General features: G+C 35.8%; 1 protein-coding gene across 1 annotated transcript in view; it reads left to right on the forward strand.

Moving 5' to 3' along the window:
• Nucleotides 1-2,300: 2,300 nt before the first annotated feature.
• LOC140170436 (solute carrier family 22 member 15-like) overlaps nt 2,301-20,575 on the forward strand; it is a 50,940-nt gene continuing 32,665 nt past the window's right edge. The window contains 1 exon segment of the mRNA XM_072193809.1: nt 2,301-2,376. The gene's annotated coding sequence lies outside the window, so the exon portion shown is untranslated.

The following is a 20,575-nucleotide window of genomic DNA, read 5'->3' on the forward strand; positions in this document are numbered from 1 at the left end:
CGTAAGTTGTTGTGGTATTTGTGGAAAATTTGTAGTAATAAAAGTTTGTAAGAAACAGAAAACAACCAACACATGCTTCATGACCAGTTTGTGAATATTGATTGTGTCTTTCCCCCTCCAATTTACCCATGCACAACAATGGAGTGGTCCTAATTGCAAACTCCCTGGGTGTGCTTATGCATTATCTAATCTCCTGTGCAATGACCCAGTGAATTGTGTACATAGAACTTTGCACTGTGTGTGGATGAGGAGGTCTATATCAAATGAGACAATACTGCCAAAACGTTTCCATATGTTTTACCCGGGGGGGGCACTCAATTTTTTTTTGGGTAGGGGTGTGCCACCGCCAGTTTCGAACTTGAGGTCTAAGGAACTGATCGGCAGGTCAAAAAAGGGGGTCTAGGGAACTGATCGGCCAGTCAAAAAGGGGGGTCTTGGGAACTGTTTGACCGGCCAAAAGGGGGGGTCTTGGGAACTGATCAGCCGCCAAAATCTGAAAAATCTCGGCAACTAAACCATGCAGGCCAAACCAGGGTTCAATTTTGTTGCGTTTTTGCCACAGATTTTTGAAGGAATCGATTTCACTTTGAATTGTGCATTAAATTATTAAATCAGGAAAACCATTAATGCAAAATAGGCCTAGGTCTGTTTTGGCCTATTAGTATTACGATGAAAATCTCAGCAAAGCAAAACAGCATTCGAATCAAATTAGGGCCTACTAGACCCTGCAGACCTACAATCTATGCTATTAGCCTACTGATAATTATAGCAGCAGCTAGCAGCATTACATAAAAGTCCACCATAAAAACAAACCCACAAAAATATTTTTTTCAGTGCCGAAAAGAAAAACATTGACTACATTGAACTGCATGAGATGATTGAGTGTAGTGTGCAGAATTTGACACCATTCCACTAGACCAGTAGATCGTAAATTACCTTTTAATTCACTGTTATGGCCAGCTGCAAGGATGTGCACACAATTATTTGAGGTACTTTTCCTCATATTTGGCAATTTTATTCCCAAAAGAGATCTCAAAATCATTTATTTCAAGCAAAATGTTCATCAGCTGAAGGCATCGGCATCGCGGCAGGCACTCGATAGTGCAGTGCTGTTTATGAACAACAAACCAGTGTTGCCACTACTAAAGGAGCCCAAAAGTTCACCTTACTCCTAATACAATGTGTTTCAATGGGGAAGAAATTTATGGAAAATTCCCTTTGAAGTTTTGAGCTCGCAAAAGTAGCTTTTGGGCTTGAAATAGTAGGACAGAAAACACGCCTGTCAAGATGCCAATGAGAGCGGAAATCGATGATCTGAGGGTCTATGGAACGGCTAGAAAATTTTCGGGGCTTCAGAGCGGGCAATCAATGAATTCAGAGGGTCTAAGGAACGGCTAGCGGTTCTGAAAAAGGGGGTCGTCGCCGCGGCACATACCCGTATAGCTGGGAAATGTGAGTGCCCCCCCGGGATGTTTTATTTTGCAATCTTTCTGTAACTTTTTGTAAAGATACTAGAGAAGTTGCAACCGTCTCTTACAAGCCTTTACAATAGTATTAGAAGCATTTGTGAAGTATTTTGCTATAAAAATGATAAAAAGCGTCTAAATAGGGCAATTTAGGGCATTATTTCAATAAAAAATAAAAAGCCCCTCTTCCTCCTATTTTTCCAAAACCTGGACGAGAAACATGTTGTATTTTTTACTTTGCCTTAATAATTCGGGAATCGGGATGGTTCTGGCGAGATGTCGCAAGAAAAATTTGAAAATAAAATATTTTGATATTAATCCGCGATGTTAAAGGGTCCGCGCCGATTTACGAGCTGATCATCAAAGCCCGCCCCTCAAGAGCTCTCAAGGACAAGGTTTAGCAAGTAGCAGCTATTTTAAACTGTTGCGATTTGGTAGTTCACAGCATCTTACGAATGGTAGTGAGCCGTGGAAAAAATTGCATTGATTATTTCATAGCGGACGTGTAGAAGAATTTAAATATCACAAGTATTCTTTTGTAGGTCATGTGGTTCTTGAGTTATGTTGAAGAGAGGGCTAAAACAACAACAGTTTTGTAAAACGTACATGACAATAAATCCTGGGAATAAATCAAGCAAGTTTTTAAAGTATATGATTTGGCAAATGAACTTTTGCAAAACATCAAAGTATTATTTTTATTAATATATTGATTTAGATAATGAAAATCGAGTTTTTGGTTGCTTCGACCAACAATTATTACTTCCTGATACCGGAGCTCCGCGGAGGTGCTCCAACACAACAGGAGGAATTTCTATTAGAAATAACAATACGAGAACAATGGCGGCGCCCACGTAGCATAATTCGATCTGTAAACTTGCAGAAATCCTTCTTTCTTCTTCTTCTTCTACCGGTGAGTACATTCCTCTCTTCGAGAGTATCGTCGTACTGTGTGCAGTGCAAATGTGGACGAGCGGGAACACGGCTTCTAGTTGCTCATGAAGAAAAAATATATACAGGTGCAGTTGCAGACAAGGTGCGAGTATGTATAAGCTTACAGGTCCTTGACTCACTTAATTCTGTGTGGGATATAAACCTCTACCAGGTGTTTACACTGTTTTACACAGTAGCGAACAGATGCAGATGTAAATATTAATTCTGTTGTCGGTGAAATAATAAAGCTCTAGCTTGTTCGATGACGATTAGACTGCGGGGAAACGGGACACTTCACACCCTTTCAATTTCGGACCCGTGCACTTTCGCCCCCTTTCTATTTCGCACCCGTGCACTTTCGCCCCCTTTTTAAACCGCGGGTAATGTGCTGCTGTTGATTGATGCACGATAGATCGCTTCAAATCCCGGCGGTGCAGTGCAGTGTCTGTGACTGTGTTAGTCGGGATTATGCACTTTCAGTTTCTCACGCGTTTGAACGGGAATTGGATTGCGTACTTTTTTGATGTCTAGTGAGCAAATTTCTTCAATATTTTGAGAAAATGATGTCAAATTTTCTATTCTATATTGTTTGGTAATAATGTATTTTGCCAATAGTATGTTTAAAGTTGTAATTTTGTGTTTTTGATCATAAAGATCGGATATTTTCGTTCGATTAGAATTCTGAACCCTTCGCAAGGGTGCCGATTTCGCAGAACTTTGACGATAATTTTGCCTTTTGGACACTAAAATGCATTCAATCCTTAATTTTGTTTCAACCGAGTCTTAAATTAGCAAGCACAATAAGGTTGGTACCACTTATACATTGATAAAATTTTAAAGATTTTTTTTCAAGTTTCTAACCGGCGCAAATCGTTAAGTGTGTATTTCCCATTGACATCCAAAATGGGAAATACGAGTCTGATGGACATAGGAACGGCGACTTACGGCGTCCATGAGACTCAGCGAGTCTAGACTGTGTAGTATGTGTATAGTATTGGTTGACTGTTGAGTGTTGTTGCCTGTCTGTGTTTTGCAGTGGTAGTGCCGGGCCCAGCGTGGATTGGAAGGTGTACCGGTAATACCGGGGTGTAATAATAATAAATAATAATTATATTAAATGTGCTGCGACTGAAAATTGGTACTCATATGTTTTTTAGTTTTTTATTTTATTTTACTTATTTTATTTTATGTTATTTTATATTATTATTATTATTATTATTATTATTATTATTATTACAATGTATTATTAGTGTTGTTATTATTATTATTAGAATTATTAGAATTATGTCACCTTAAACTTTAAATATATATATAATTTAGTGTTAAATTAATTATGGCCTATATAATATTGATATGGCCAAAAATTTGATGGCTTATAATCTTATAATTTTATCCCATCTTTATGTTGCCGAATTAAAGTCGGTTAAAATATAATAAGTTTGAGACATTCAAAACTTACAGTCCTAAACATATTAAATCAGATAAGATCTTCTTTGATATAATGAAACTAAAGGAAAAATATTTGGCAAATTTCTCAAAGACAAATGTGCACAACTAGCAAAACAAGCGCCTAGCAGCAGCTTTGCGACATTGCTTTATGTAATTAACTCTAAGACAGTGGAAGCCTTCAAAGTCAACACAACAAAGCATTTCTCAAGTCACTAAATCTTCACGCGAGTCACCAGGTCATTTCAGTTGGTGTGATATGCACATTGTGCACCTTAATTACCGACTTACTTTCGCCCCTTTCTTCACCGCTAGTATTCGCCCCCTTTCACCGCAAGTATTAGCTGCCACTTACGCGAAAGCGCGGGTGTGACATGGGTTCAATGGTAGCCCTACGGTGACTAGACAGTAGCACGCAATTGTCCCAGAACACACCCGTACGGTCGTACCGGATCGATTGCTTGACAAGTCTCCGGGCTTACACACATGACATTATGATACCGGGTATGGTTTTGACATCTTATCTAGTGGCATCTGTGAGTCGCATTAAATATTAATTTATCAAAATTAATACAGCCTTTACCGTTTATTTAAACGGATAGGCCTACTTTATCATTGCAAACTCACTATCACTATGATGAGAACGCACGTGCTAATAATGTTTTATCTGTTCACTCCATACTTTCTCCCTCCCCTGCAGCTGATGAGTTCCCACTTATCTGAGGAACGAAAACCGGTCCTGCTGTTTTATCTTTTAGATTACGGTACATGGAATGTGTTACAATATAGGCCTAGCTATCACGCAGGCTTATATCATCTAATATCCGTACCATACCATGAATTGGTCTGAACTTATAACAACCTTAAACATGTATCGCAAAGCATGTATTGCAAGTGTATAGCATCATCATTGCTATACTGAGCTATGAAACGAATATATCAGGCATACCTATGCAACCTACTTGCATGTAATTTTATTTTCTATCATAATGTAATCAAAATTTAAAATAAACATTTATTTGTCTTCTCCAATTGTAATATCCAGTCTGTAGTTATATTTGGTAATGGCTTGAAGTTGAGTTTTGGCTATATTTATTATTATTATTATTAGTGTTATTATTATTATTATTATTATTATTATCATTATCATTATCATTATCATCGTCATCGTCATCATCATCGTCATCATCATTATTATTATTATTATTATTATTTATTATTATTATTATGTTAATAATTGAATGTTATTGCTGCTACATGTATTATTATTATATTAAACCAGAGAAGATGAGCATCTTCTCTGATTAAACTCATTGCTGGTATTATTACTATTTATCATTATTACTAAGTTTCTATCATTAAAGGTGCATTTCGTGATCCACAGCCTCATCCCCACTTTTCTCAAAAAAGTTGAGATTTTTATATCACTGGAAACCTCTGGCTACATAATGTTTATGTACAAAATATTTCTTGCAGATTAATTCGTTTTGCAAAGATATCGTGAAATTTGAATTTCGTTCTGGTGCACCAGAACGAAATTACAACGCATTGTCTATGGAGCAGTGTAACACACATAATCATGCATAACTCGCATAAGCATAAAATCGGAATCAACTGAAATTTTGGGAATAGGCTTTTTTCGTGGATATGTACTGAAAAATGTCATAAAAGGAGGATGCTAGGATCACGAAATACTCCTTTAAATTCTAATTATTTCATTATTTTGGGTAAGCCTGCTGCCAAAATATTTCGCTTAAAATGGCTATTGTGGTTATATGTGTACTGAGAAAACAAATGGTTCCTCTATTTTATTATAAATGTAATGATATCCTTTCTTGCCTTCCCGGGTTTATCATTACTTTAGTGCATACCCGACGGCCCCAGTACTATAACATACTATGCCGCACCGCCGCGGCGGGAGTTCAAGCAATCGATCGTGCATCAATCATTACAGCAGCACATTACCCGCGGTATAAAAAGGGGGCGAAAGTGCACGGGTGCGAAATAGAAAGGGGGCGAAAGTGCACGGGTCCGAAATTGAAAGGGTACGAACCGTCCAGCATTCGACTGCGGAACTTAGTCCTCAATGATAGTCAGTCATTTATCTTTTGGTCGTTATATGACTATCATTTGAGGGACTGAGTTGTTATAATATATCTTCCGAGGTGCAATTTCAGACAATAGCTGGGGATTAGTGGGGCAGAGGTTATCTATTGAATCCTTTCATGACCACTGAAGCATAGTCAAGTCTGCCAAGGACACTCGGCACAAATTGAAAGACCATGTGAACTCTCGACAAAAGAATGCATGCATGTCAGGTCATCGACACCAATTTGGTGTTTGTTATGACACCAATTTGGTGTTTGTTATGCACCTCGAAATATGTACCTTAAAGTCTGTGTCTAGATGACGATGGAATAAAACTAAAGTATGTTTGTACAGTTGAAAACATGTTTAACCTTGTTGCGAAAGTTAAATATGATAAATTTGCAATTTGTACCTTTATATAGCTCGAGTGGTCTAAAAGTCAGGATCGCCATGTTGTCAACATGTCAATGTCAAAATACAGTCAATGATGATTTTTAATTATAGTGGGAATGCTAATTGAATGATTTTTGAACGCAGCTTTCAATAGCGTGACGATTTTTTGCGTACACTGCACGATGTACGCCAGCGTGTGCGACTGCGTGAGTCACGCGGAAGTGAATCCAACCATGCCAACGCACACGTGATTAGCATTGTATCCAAGGTCATGCGTTCGCGTTGTATTTTGAAATACGCGATATACAACTTACAAGATTTCGCGGTTGGATCGAGTACAGCTGCTGAAAGCTGCGTTCACTCAATTGCAATTCCTATATGGCCATGTGTTTTGAGTTGCTAGATTTTTCAGTACCCAAAATTTCCAAATTTTGTCCTCTTTGAAAATGCATGCTTTTTGATACAAATATAATTGTATGTTAACTAAACCCATAAGTGCAAGAAAAGTATACATTTCCTGACAGGAAATTAAACAGGGAATCCAAAAATGATATTAGTTTTCCAGTAGGAAGATTGGTAGGGAGGTACATGTAGTATAGACTTTGAATATAGCAACATTTTCCATAAAAAATGTTCCATCTTCAGTGAGATATGCTGAAAAGAACATCATATTTGAGTTCCTTGGCTCAAGAGCTTTAAAAAAATGTATACTTTTATTGTGATAGGCATTTTCTGTAATCAAGTGATTTGCACTAGAAATTCACAGCATTTCGGTGGTGTTTCTAGATCTTAGTCTCATGATGATAGCAGCTTTTTTAATGGAACTGCTATCAAAATCCCTCTAAAATTCCATGTGCGATTGTCTTATCACCATAAAAAATCATATATTTGGGTCAAGTGAAGTATCGAAAACATATTTATGTAGTATAGGTATCTTTGACCAGCCTGTCCAATCTGTTCTTTTAAATTTCTATGATATGTATTGTGTTTGGGCCCTGGTCTAGGCGAATTTGGCTGACTAGCAAATGTGTTAACTAAGGTTTGCCTCTCATACCTACAGTATATGATATACCGGTACTTGGTACAATGTAGTACAACTTAGGAACTTATATAGTTCCAATAATTGGAACTCACGGCTCTGACCAAGTCCTCAAACGTTCAAAATTTGTAGTTACTACAACTAGGAACTTATACGATGTCCTCATTAACAAACTGATACTGTCTGTCCATCGTATAAGACTATTACCGTACGGCAGCGTGTTGAAGGAATATTACACAGTCAAGAATAGGCTCCGCTCCGTCACGTCACCCGCTGTTTCGGATCCCACACAGTCTCCCAAAACATGAAAAGCGTTGCACGTATACTATGTCCAGACCAGTGTGGTCACATCACACAGACCTAAAATTGTGTACACAAATATTTTGGTCCACACATTGTGCATGTATTCATTGAGTTGTTCGAGATGTACACGTATATACTTACTTAAGGCAGCTGTGTACTCTCAGACATGCATGTAGTAAAAGTGCCATAACTTTGTAATTATTCACGCAAGACATATAAAAGTATACATTTTTATAAAGGCAATACATCAATGAATCTTAATATAAATACAGATTTGGTGTAAAAACAACAATTATGAAGAAAATCACAAAAAGTGAGTTTTTGGCCATTTTTGTTCGGTAAAAAATAAAAAAAAAATACTCCTTCCAAAAATTTTTGTTTTGTTTTTTTCTTAATCTTGAGACACCATTCCAAAAACGTTTTTTTTAGTATTTTGATATTGGCCTTATTTTTGAGATATTGACCATATAAGGCATCAAAATGAACTTTTAAAATTCACAAACGCCTATTTGCACAAAATGATGCCTAAAATCGGAAATAGACCAAAATATAAAAAAATGAGAAAACTGTTTCTTAAGTCGATCATGCTTTTTATGATGTGCATAATTGCTTACTTATACAATGTAGATGCTGTATTTATTGAGTTATCGTGTACCTAAATCGTCATTTTAATGAGAAAATGAACATTGAAATAAAGGCCGTTGAAGTTTAAAGTGGTCATATTTTGCACTTTGATCGAAGCTCACAGGAGAATGCGGCAGTTCTCGTTTTTCTACCTTGCATTACGTGAACATCGGGTAAATCCACAGCCCCTTGAGAAGTTTGGGCGAAATCTATTCATATCTTGATGTTTAAATCGGGGGAAAGAACTTGAAAAAATTCACATTTTAGCAGCTAAAACGGAGCCATTTGACCGCTTGGTTTTTATGAAATCTGTGCTTCCGTGTTGCTTCCATAAGATGCGCCAAGCATGCAGATAAGCGTTATGCGTGTCGTAGTAGCGTATCTGTGCGTTAACAAATTGCGCGTCTACAAAACGCGATGCCTTGTTGGTACAACAAAGATTTTTCTTTCCTTTTAAATTGCGGAAACGAGTGAAATAGTGAAATAAAATCCATAAAATAGAGCAGTTGGAGTTAACAAATCTGGATTATCTTTCCTTGTATTTATAAAAACATAACAAAGCAAATACATTTCAAAAAGCTCAATTTCATGAAAGAAACAATGTCTAGAGTATACAGCCGCGTTAAGACTGTCCTTTTCAGGGGCTATTTTAGAAGAAAAAGTCACTGCACGTTAGCAAAAAGTAAAATCTAAAAGATCGGCTAGCGGAGACAAGCTTGAGGGAAGGGGTTGTTGGCAGAGAGAGGGTTGTCTTCCCTCAAGTTCTGTAAACTTTTACCAATCACGCGTTACAATCACGCATTTTACTGACTCATTTTGGACGTTAAGGGCTGAGAGCAGAGAGCACATCACTCAGACATACCAAATTGCATTCTGAATACGAGGAATAGCCTTAACTGATATCAAATAATTTTGAATTTTGAAATTTGCGATATAATACAACTTTTATGACAAATTATATTAAAAAATGACATTTTTGACATTAACAATCCCCGAAGTTAAGTTTATCAATCTAATGATATGCACTTAAAGTTGAAAATTGATTCATGTCTGGTTCACTAATGTATTTCACTAATTCATTTCATTTATAATTACCTACAGCTCCATGAAAGTACACACTAGGATCATAAACGTTATTAAGTTTATGGTATTGATGGTATTGATATGCAAAAACGAATACAATCTCTGCAAAAATGAATAAAATGCGCACAGGTGCCTAAAATTGCACAAATTTATATCTGTAAAATAATGTTTTACGAGCAAAGCGAAAGGAAAACAAATTTACCCATGGCGAGAAATGGACGATCCCTATTGTGTTTGTCGATCCGGGTATGGTCATGCTAGCTCCATGCTGGGTGTGTTGTGGTGTTGGCATGGGGATCAATAGGTGACATCGATTTTGTAAACATCTACATGTAGTGCGCGATTGAGTTTGTGAGTCATTTATGAATGTCTCTCCATCAAGTAAACATCGGAAAGAAATTTCTCTTCTTACTGCACAACAATATTGTGTTTGTATTACGTCTAAAAAGGATGCCTGGCTGGTTCATGTTCATCTCAAAACTCGAATTGAAGTACCGGAAAATCAAATTTAATTTTCCGAAATCACACGCTAAGATATGTACAATTGCATTGGATCGGCTGCTGTTATACAAAATGTAGATTTCAAGCACAAATACGCAGAGGCCAGGCATCAACGCAATGCTAAAACTTTGATGTAAAAAATATGGATAGTAATATCAATATTTCTGAGGACGTCTCGGTAGCTATAATATCCGTATACAATCGTGGAAATTGATTGTATGATTTGTATCTGCTGGTAGTTTCACGGTCTCATGGACCGGGTCGAATCTAATTGTCAACACTATTCAAGCAAGCAGCCATCAGATTCTGGATCGAGTATTTTGTTCCGTGGACATGTAGACGGATAACATAATCGGGTGAGAATGATTGTATGTATAATTGTGGACTTGATTCTGCATTTGAAGGCGTCAAAATAACAATTATATTTATTAGGTTCTGGCACACGAAAAACGCTCCAAAACGTGGCATTATTTCCTGTGGCTTTTGCGCATTAATATTGTTTGTTTATCGAGCGTGATCCTATGAATAATTCATATGAGGTGCGGTTATGACCCAAGTATGGCCCCACATACAAAACTGGGGATGGATTGTCAACAACGTAAATTATCAGTCGCACCCAAATATGGTAGCTCAAGATCCAAATAAGGCAAGACGTAATTAAACGGCGCGCTCATGACGTCAGGGCATAGGTCAGGGTTCATGAGACGGTTCAGTTCAGGAAATCTGAGCTCTGGGCGAATCAATCGATATCACGATAAAGCAAACATTGACTTCCCATTGAAAACCAATGACGATCAACGATGGTTTGATTGAGATAATGTTTATTCCCCGGCGAATTTGGACAAGAGTCAAGTTTTGCAGTGCGGAATTGGGGTTTGCAAAATTTAAGCAAATTAAACTGTCGCATTTGATTGCTTCGTATTCATTTAGTTAGGTTTTCAGCAATCTGGTATGTTTTAGGGCAAGGTTGAGAGTCGTATTCTCGGGTCGTATTTTACTTTTAGAAGCTTTTAGCGAGGGGCCGGAAAAAGATATTGGTAAAAAGGATAATTGTGTGCAAAGGAAACATTGTCGGTTTTCATGAAATTGGAGGTTCGAAGGACCCGTTTAGTTTAAATCACAAACATGTGGGGATCATGTAGCCTAGGTTTACGTATTAAAAGTTGGAAAGTCAAATAGAGGATTGATGTCAAATTATGTTCAGAGTTGTAATAAATAACAAAATTAATAATAATAACAATAGGGGCATTCAAGCGTCATGAACAAGTTATGCCCCTGCATGACGTATCAAACAAGTTGGTTGCGTCCGTTGTCTGGTAGTATGAAAGCATCATTATTTTGAATAACAATTATTTACACAAGTTTACGCACAATTCGATCTCTCCCGGGGCAATTAGTTCGCGATTTCCCGCTTAATATACATCAAAATAATATTCGAAAGTCACAAAAATAACACTGAATATGTACTTATTTAGATTGTAGAACGATTGAATTATTTTGTTCATTAATAAAAATTATGTTCGAGTTTGGGAAAATGAGTATTAAAAAGTCATTGACCAATTTCGCTGTGTGCGTGGCGAGATTAATTACACATGGGTGAAAATGCGGTCGGCCAACGGTCACGTGATCGGGGGAATCCCTAACAAATCATATGCATGATAAGAAGATAATTAGCTTTAATACGAAGATACGAAGTGCAGATCATAATATATATCGCCACTGATTGGCAAAATATTTCGCAAAGGCAAGTCATTGTGACAAATTTAAAATTATCTATAGAAAATCTGAAAATGCCATGATTTTCTAAAATTTCCGGGTCCATTTTCCCATTTCGTGCATCAAGGTGGCGGTACTAGGGACAGCCCGTCTCCCTTAGAAACTTGGCGAATTTCAACTTGTTTTGGTCAAATTTTGGACATTTTCCAGGCTTGCTTTTTAAAGTTAGTGCAAGCAAATTGTGGGAGTTAGCATAACATGGACTTACCGTGACTCATGGGTTTATTTTACCTTCATAATTTCTTCAAAATGTCTAAGGCTTACTTACTCTGCATAAAAGGTGTATTTAATTAATACATGTCTTGTTGTGTGATTTACCTTTTTTTACCTTACCATGATTTACCGTCATAATTGACGATTATGTCTATGCTTGTTTTGCATAAAATGTATAGGGCCTATTCAATGCATGCAGGTCACATGGGTTATTACTATGCATTACTGCTTGTGTGGATTAATGGTTACTTGGGGCATAATGCCATATTTATAAGGTAACCTAGTCGATTTCATCTAAAAGTGGTCGGTAGTGTAGGGCTAATGTCAGTCAGAATGCATCGATAAACTGGCACGGGCCAATATAGTCCCTGGACTAGAATTGTTATTTGAAAAAAAAAACAAAACAAAACAAAAAAAAACATTGGACCCCTGCTATGCTCTTTTGAAAAGAAAATGGCGATCTAATTTTAGTAACTTTTCATGACAAAATAATAGGGGAAAAAAAAAAAAAAAAAAAAAAAAAATAATAATAAATAAATAAATAAATAAATAAATTGGATATTTGGATTTGAAAAAGAAAGAAAAAAGACTGACTCATGCAATGCTCTTTGGATTGTTCATCAAAAGGGAGATCTATTTTTTGTCACTTTTCATGTCAAAATACACGGAAAAAATCGATATTTGGATTTGATTGGATTGAAAAAAAATTGCGGAAACGAGTGAAATAGTGAAATAAAATCCATAAAATCGGAAATAGACCAAAATATAAAAAAATGAGAAAACTGTTTCTTAAGTCGATCATGCTTTTTATGATGTGCATAATTGCTTACTTATACAATGTAGATGCTGTATTTATTGAGTTATCGTGTACCTAAATCGTCATTTTAATGAGAAAATGAACATTGAAATAAAGGCCGTTGAAGTTTAAAGTGGTCATATTTTGCACTTTGATCGAAGCTCACAGGAGAATGCGGCAGTTCTCGTTTTTCTACCTTGCATTACGTGAACATCGGGTAAATCCACAGCCCCTTGAGAAGTTTGGGCGAAATCTATTCATATCTTGATGTTTAAATCGGGGGAAAGAACTTGAAAAATTCACATTTTAGCAGCTAAAACGGAGCCATTTGACCGCTTGGTTTTTATGAAATCTGTGCTTCCGTGTTGCTTCCATAAGATGCGCCGCGCATGCAGATAAGCGTTGCGTATGCGTAGCGTATCTGTGCGTTAACAAATTGCGCGTCTACAAAACGCGATGCCTTGTTGGTACAACAAAGATTTACTTTCCTTTTAAATTGCGGAAACGAGTGAAATAGTGAAATAAAATCCATAAAATAGAGCAGTTGGAGTTAACAAATCTGGATTATCTTTCCTTGTATTTATAAAAAACATAACAAAGCAAATACATTTCAAAAAAGCTCAATTTCGCGAAAGAAACAATGTCTAGAGTATACAGCCGCGTTAAGACTGTCCTTTTCAGGGGCTATTTTAGAAGAAAAAAGTCACTGCACGTTAGCAAAAGTAAAATCTAAAAGATCGGCTAGCGGAGACAAGCTTGAGGGGAAGGGGTTGTTGGCAGAGAGAGGGGTTGTCTTCCCTCAAGTTCTGTAAACTTTTACCAATCACGCGTTACAATCACGCATTTTACTGACTCATTTTGGACGTTAAGGGCTGAGAGCAGAGAGCACATCACTCAGACATACCAAATTGCATTCTGAATACGAGGAATAGCCTTAACTGATATCAAATAATTTTGAATTTTTGAAATTTGCGATATAATACAACTTTTATGACAAATTATATTAAAAAATGACATTTTTGACATTAACAATCCCCGAAGTTAAGTTTATCAATCTAATGATATGCACTTAAAGTTGAAAATTGATTCATGTCTGGTTCACTAATGTATTTCACTAATTCATTTCATTTATAATTACCTACAGCTCCATGAAAGTACACACTAGGATCATAAACGTTATTAAGTTTATGGTATTGATGGTATTGATATGCAAAAACGAATACAATCTCTGCAAAAATGAATAAAATGCGCACAGGTGCCTAAAATTGCACAAATTTATATCTGTAAAATATAATAATAATATAAAAATCCTTTTGATTTACTTAGAAAGGTAATAGGTTTCATTTAAAATGTCATTCCATTTAATTGAATTGTCATTTTTGAAAGCTCCATAAAAGTACACAGAACCTCTTTATTAAATGTTGAATGAAATGCACACGTGTCCCTACCATCTTTTAACGTGTCGTACAGTAGCGTAAAGTTCTCACAATGTGAATGTGATAAGATTTCTGCAACTTAAGTAATGCAAAGGTGCATAAGTTGTCGGCAAATTGCATAAAAAAGTTGCATACAAATTCATTACAAAAGATTAAACACACTCTTCATGAACTAAATGTCTATAGTGCTCAACTTAAAACACTAGATGTTCAGTCCATAAACAGGGTGCTTGTTTTCTACAAGCAATTTACAGGGTGAATCCAAAAGTGCAAAAGTGCAAAGAATCCATCTTTATTTTATAACCAGATTGAACTTTTAGGATTTAAAACACATGATAATTAGCACTTGCCGTTCTGTTTTTATGACACCTTTTACAGCTTTTTAATGCTTGTCCGCGAGACATCTAAACTTTGAATGTCAGCACACGTTACTATGATTATACTATTTGGAACAACTGCCATTTTCTTAACCTCATTGGCACTGAAGTAAAATGGAGCACCCAAAGTTTTATTGTCCCTGGTCTTGTATAAGTAGAGGAAACATTGCTTTTAATTGTTGTTATTTTCCTATTTACCTTTACGTAAAAATGTTCATTCTCTATCAAAGAAACATACAAATATTTGCGCGGATTTTTCAAATGTCGAAAGGAATGTGTGCAAATTGAAGTGGTGTGAATTACAAAATATCCAGTATAAGTTGGACACATTACAGGGAATCGAAAAATTGGAGTTGGAGTTATTTTCAATAATGGGAAAGTTCAACATGGTTCTTACGTGGATATTGATTCGTTGACCTTTTTTACGTTTAATACCAAAATGATTTGACGTGTTCATCATTAGGTGTCTATGTGTTTAGTTTAGCGTTGAAAGTGTTCAATTTAGTATTTACCTCTATACGTTTACCTTGTAAGCACATAGAAGAGTTATTAAGGGTTGTGTAAAGCTATATCAGGTTGGTAGGGGTAAAAGTAAGATTATTGCCATTTTGACCAAAAACACGTACGCATTTATGATTTGCCAAACAGAAACTAACAGAATAACACCTAAAAGTATCATTTTTTTTCATTTTGCATAAATACGACTTTCCACGATTTACAAAATGTTTGTACCGGGTGTGCCTGTTGTCAAATCGATGACAGACACACGTACCAACCTTGTATAATTATACTGAATTGTGATGTAACATTCCGTACAGAGGGTATTCAATACGGCGTGACAGAGCCATTATCATTCAAATAAAAGTCTGGCCTCCATAAGGTAACAATAAAACAGGTAATAGGTATGGCTGGTCGTGAAATCGATCTTGAAACCTGTCTCGCTGTCATCTTAAGCTACAGGGTGTCACTTGCATTTATTATGGAGTGCAGAACTAACCATCCATTTGTTGCCGAAATGAGTAACATGTAATTGTGGACATAGCTAGTTCTTGCTCTGAGCCCTCGTAATATTGAAAACACATGAAAAGGTCACTTAATCCAATATCAAGAATTATTCAGTGTTTCAAGCTCTACATCTGTGCCAAATTTGGTGTATCTCCTATGACAACTGTATGATGTCTACACATAATTGCAAAGTAGGCCTATGCGATAGTGATAAAGCAGCAATGTCTTGTGCTTATGAAGCCTTTGTGCTGTAAGTTACACACATGCAATTTTTACACGTGCAAAACATCTAGTTTTAAGAATATCAATATCACGCCAAAACGAATGAAGTTTTTGCAATGAAAGTAACACAATAAGTAGGTGACATTTATGCCATTGTATTTCACGTACCGTACTCAAATTAAATACAATGTTGATTAATGTTTTCAAACACGGTATAGATCATTCTGGAACACCCTGTATCTTAGAACCGTCCTTCAACACAGGTGATAGTATAATTGTTATATTGTTCCGGTCCATTTACGACATAGCCTTCCTGATTTTAATACACGATGATACAATAAAACATGAGCTCGGTTTGAATGGTTGTGGAATCAAACTAGAGACCTGTTCCTTTGTCACATTAATAGACCTGATAAATCAAGCAGAACGATTTCATCACAAATCCTTTCACAGAATTGACCATGTTTCCAGTGCTGCAGTGTTGGTATTAACTTTGGGCTTCTTATGAATTGATTGTCAATACATTACAGGTATATACATTAAAACTCAAACGGGAGAAAGAATCGCGCATACGCACGTTAGAACATTTTAAACATTGTTTTAAAATTGTATATTACAATTTATTTACATTAACATTGTACCCTAAATAACATGGACATTTGGGTGATATATTGATGTAGTTACGGGCCATATTTAGTGCCGATTTGTCCCAATTTGCTTTTGACTTGCCTGGCAACACATGGCTTGTCGTGTGAAGAAGCTTGAAGACAAAGTTGGAGACCCATAAGGAATTATATTTGTTCTCAAACGGAATCATGATAAAAATCGTAAGTAAAAGTAATTAAATAACATAGCGCTATTAGCTCGCCTATGAACCTTGGTATTCGTTAGTTAACCGGATAAATAACTTTGGCAAAACTGACAAATTTGTACCAAAATTGACGTTAACTCGTTACTGTCAAAAATGCACAAAATATGGCTTCTGTGAATCTAAACAAATTGATATTTAAAAATTGGTTAATTGTATTACCATAAATCGAACATGGACATGCAGGATGGTATCTCTAGAAGTCTTTTTGCCTAAAAAAATTGGAATTTTGTTGAATTTAAAGTAACAAAATAACATGCGCCAGACAGTGGTCGACGAGAGTGTAAAATCAGGTAGTATTTTGTGTATTGACGAGCTTCGAACATGCCTTCGTTGCATTCCGAAGTCGCAAATATCTATCATAATTCTTATTTCAAGGTCCTGTAAATACCTCAGCAAAAAGATAGGGTCATCGTCCAACACGGACTGCTCGAAAAGAGTTCACCTATAAAAAACTGCGTGGGCTGTTATGCGTCGTTATATGTACAGGCATATTTGAAGAATTTCCTATCAACTAATAATATTAAGATTAAAATAATCAAGGTATGGTTGTCAACAAAAAGTACTCAAGACAAAAACCAAGTGCAAAACTGGGGAGATGAAGTTATTTGGAACAATATTTGTATAATTAGCAGAGGTAAGACTTTTTATTACAAGGAATGGGCTAAAAGAGGTATAATATGTATTTCAGACTTGTATGATCAAAACGGTGTCTTTCATTCACTAGACGAAATCAAAAGTAGGTTTCCACAGCCAGCCAGTGTTTGTATACAATATTTAGCTCTAAAACAAGCAATTTTAAAGACATGTAAAAATAAACAGCAGAATGCTATTAACAAGGACATATACTTTTATGATGGAAAAACTTTTGTTGCATTAATGAATTGCACCACACAATTATATAGGAAAGCTATGTTATCAAAGATTTCGACTAAACCAATATGTCAAACCTTTTGGGAAAATAAATTCAAAAATATGAAATTCAATTGGAGCAAAATTTGGAAAAATATTCTGGCAACAAAAGAACCTAGGCTAATGACATTGAATTAGAAAATAACCAGTAACATTTATGCAACAAAAGTCTTTCTTAACAAAATAGGAAAAGAACAAAGTAATGTATGTGAAATTTGTAACGAAGTAGATTAAAATGAACACATTTTTTATAGGTAGCAAAAAAATAAAAAGATATGGAGCGAAGTGGACAAAATAATTTTGCAACACTATAATGTTAAAATTAAAACCACACAAGCAGATGTTATCTTTGGTTACTACCATGCAGGAAAATGTAATACTACAATCAATAAAATAATAAGTGTTAGTAAACTGTCAATTAGTAAATATCGTTACGGAAATATCCCGATTTGATCAGTCTATTACATTCTGAATTAAGAATCAGAAAGCTTATGTAGTAAATATTGTAGAAATTAGCAAAGTCAGAAATTAGTTATGTAATGAGTTATGTAAATATATAATGTGATGAAATCAACGAAGCAAATAAAATAAAAGATAAAAAAATAATATTAAGATTGCTAAAATATTAATCTAAAGACTTCAATCTTAAATGTGCACCATAAATTTTGCACCTGAGATAGATATTGCTAGGCAAAATTTCACAGCAAACATGGCAGTTTTCTCCCATTTCGGAGATATTTGAGACAATACAGCTCGACCCCTTAAACCGGCTGATATCACATGCATTTAGCAAATGAAAAAACAATCAATTTTTGTCTCGCCTGATAAGGCAGGAGACTATATAATCACTTTTCCGTGCGGATGTGTGTAGGGGTGTGTGTGTGTATGTGACAAATTTGGTTAAAGTTTTGGTTAAAGTTTGCTTTCCGCCTATTTTCTCAGAGACTATGAGTCGCACGTTCCTCAAACTTGGTGGGTGGGTGCATCTTGACCCGAGACAGAACCAGTTTGTATTGGTTAGTGGGTCAAGGTCACTGAGGTCACCTAGGGGTCATCTGAGGTCAAATTAGTAAAAACTGTCATATGTCCATGACACTTGGTGGGTCCATTCAACATTTAAAGCCAAATTTTTGGAAGGTCATTTCGAGGTCACCAGAGGTCATCTGAGGTCAAATTAGTAAAAACTGTCGTATGGGCATGAAACTTGGTGGGTACAGTCAACATTTAAAGCCAAATTTTGGAAGGTCATTTCGAGGTCACCAGGGGTCATCTGAGGTCAAATTAGTAAAAAGTGTTGGATGGGCATGAAAATTGGTGGGTACAGTCAACATTTAAAGCCACATTTTGGAAGGTCATTTCAAGGTCACCAGGGTCATCTGAGGTCAAATTAGTAAAAACTGTTGGATGGGCATGAAACTTGGTGGGTACAGTCAACATTTAAAGCCAAATTTTTGGAAGGTCATTTCGAGGTCACCAGGGGTCATCTGAGGTCAAATTAGTAAAAACTGTTGGATGGGCATGAAACTTGGTGGGTACAGTCAACATTTTAAGCTAAATTTTTGGAAGGTCATTTCGAGGTCACCAGGGGTCATTTGAGGTCAAATTAGTAAAAACAGTCGTATGGGCATGAAACTTGGTGGGTACAGTCAACATTTTAAGCCTAATCACGCGTTACAATCACGCATTTTACTGACTCATTTTGGACGTTAAGGGCTGAGAGCAGAGAGCACATCACTCAGACATACCAAATTGCATTCTGAATACGAGGAATAGCCTTAACTGATATCAAATAATTTTGAATTTTTGAAATTTGCGATATAATACAACTTTTATGACAAATTATATTAAAAAATGACATTTTTGACATTAACAATCCCCGAAGTTAAGTTTATCAATCTAATGATATGCACTTAAAGTTGAAAATTGATTCATGTCTGGTTCACTAATGTATTTCACTAATTCATTTCATTTATAATTACCTACAGCTCCATGAAAGTACACACTAGGATCATAAACGTTATTAAGTTTATGGTATTGATGGTATTGATATGCAAAAACGAATACAATCTCTGCAAAATGAATAAAATGCGCACAGGTGCCTAAAATTGCACAAATTTATATCTGTAAAATATAATAATAATATAAAAATCCTTTTGATTTACTTAGAAAGGTAATAGGTTTCATTTAAAATGTCATTCCATTTAATTGAATTGTCATTTTTGAAAGCTCCATAAAAGTACACAGAACCTCTTTATTAAATGTTGAATGAAATGCACACGTGTCCCTACCATCTTTTAACGTGTCGCACAGTAGCGTAAAGTTCTCACAATGTGAATGTGATAAGATTTCTGCAACTTAAGTAATGCAAAGGTGCATAAGTTGTCGGCAAATTGCATAAAAAGTTGCATACAAATTCATTACAAAAGATTAAACACACTCTTCATGAACTAAATGTCTATAGTGCTCAACTTAAAACACTAGATGTTCAGTCCATAAACAGGGTGCTTGTTTTCTACAAGCAATTTACAGGGTGAATCCAAAAAGTGCAAAAGTGCAAAGAATCCATCTTTATTTTATAACCAGATTGAACTTTTAGGATTTAAAACACATGATAATTAGCACTTGCCGTTCTGTTTTTATGACATCTTTACAGCTTTTTAATGCTTGTCCGCGAGACATCTAAACTTTGAATGTCAGCACACGTTACTATGATTATACTATTTGGAACAACTGCCATTTTCTTAACCTCATTGGCACTGAAGTAAAATGGAGCACCCAAAGTTTTATTGTCCCTGGTCTTGTATAAGTAGAGGAAACATTGCTTTTAATTGTTGTTATTTTCCTATTTACCTTTACGTAAAAATGTTCATTCTCTATCAAAGAAACATACAAATATTTGCGCGGATTTTTCAAATGTCGAAAGGAATGTGTGCAAATTGAAGTGGTGTGAATTACAAAATATCCAGTATAAGTTGGACACATTACAGGAATCGAAAAATTGGAGTTGGAGTTATTTTCAATAATGGGAAAGTTCAACATGGTTCTTACGTGGATATTGATTCGTTGACCTTTTTTACGTTTAATACCAAAATGATTT

This window comes from Amphiura filiformis, chromosome 14 (genome assembly GCF_039555335.1).
Source record: "Amphiura filiformis chromosome 14, Afil_fr2py, whole genome shotgun sequence".
In the NCBI taxonomy this organism is placed as follows: Eukaryota; Metazoa; Echinodermata; class Ophiuroidea; order Amphilepidida; family Amphiuridae; genus Amphiura; species Amphiura filiformis.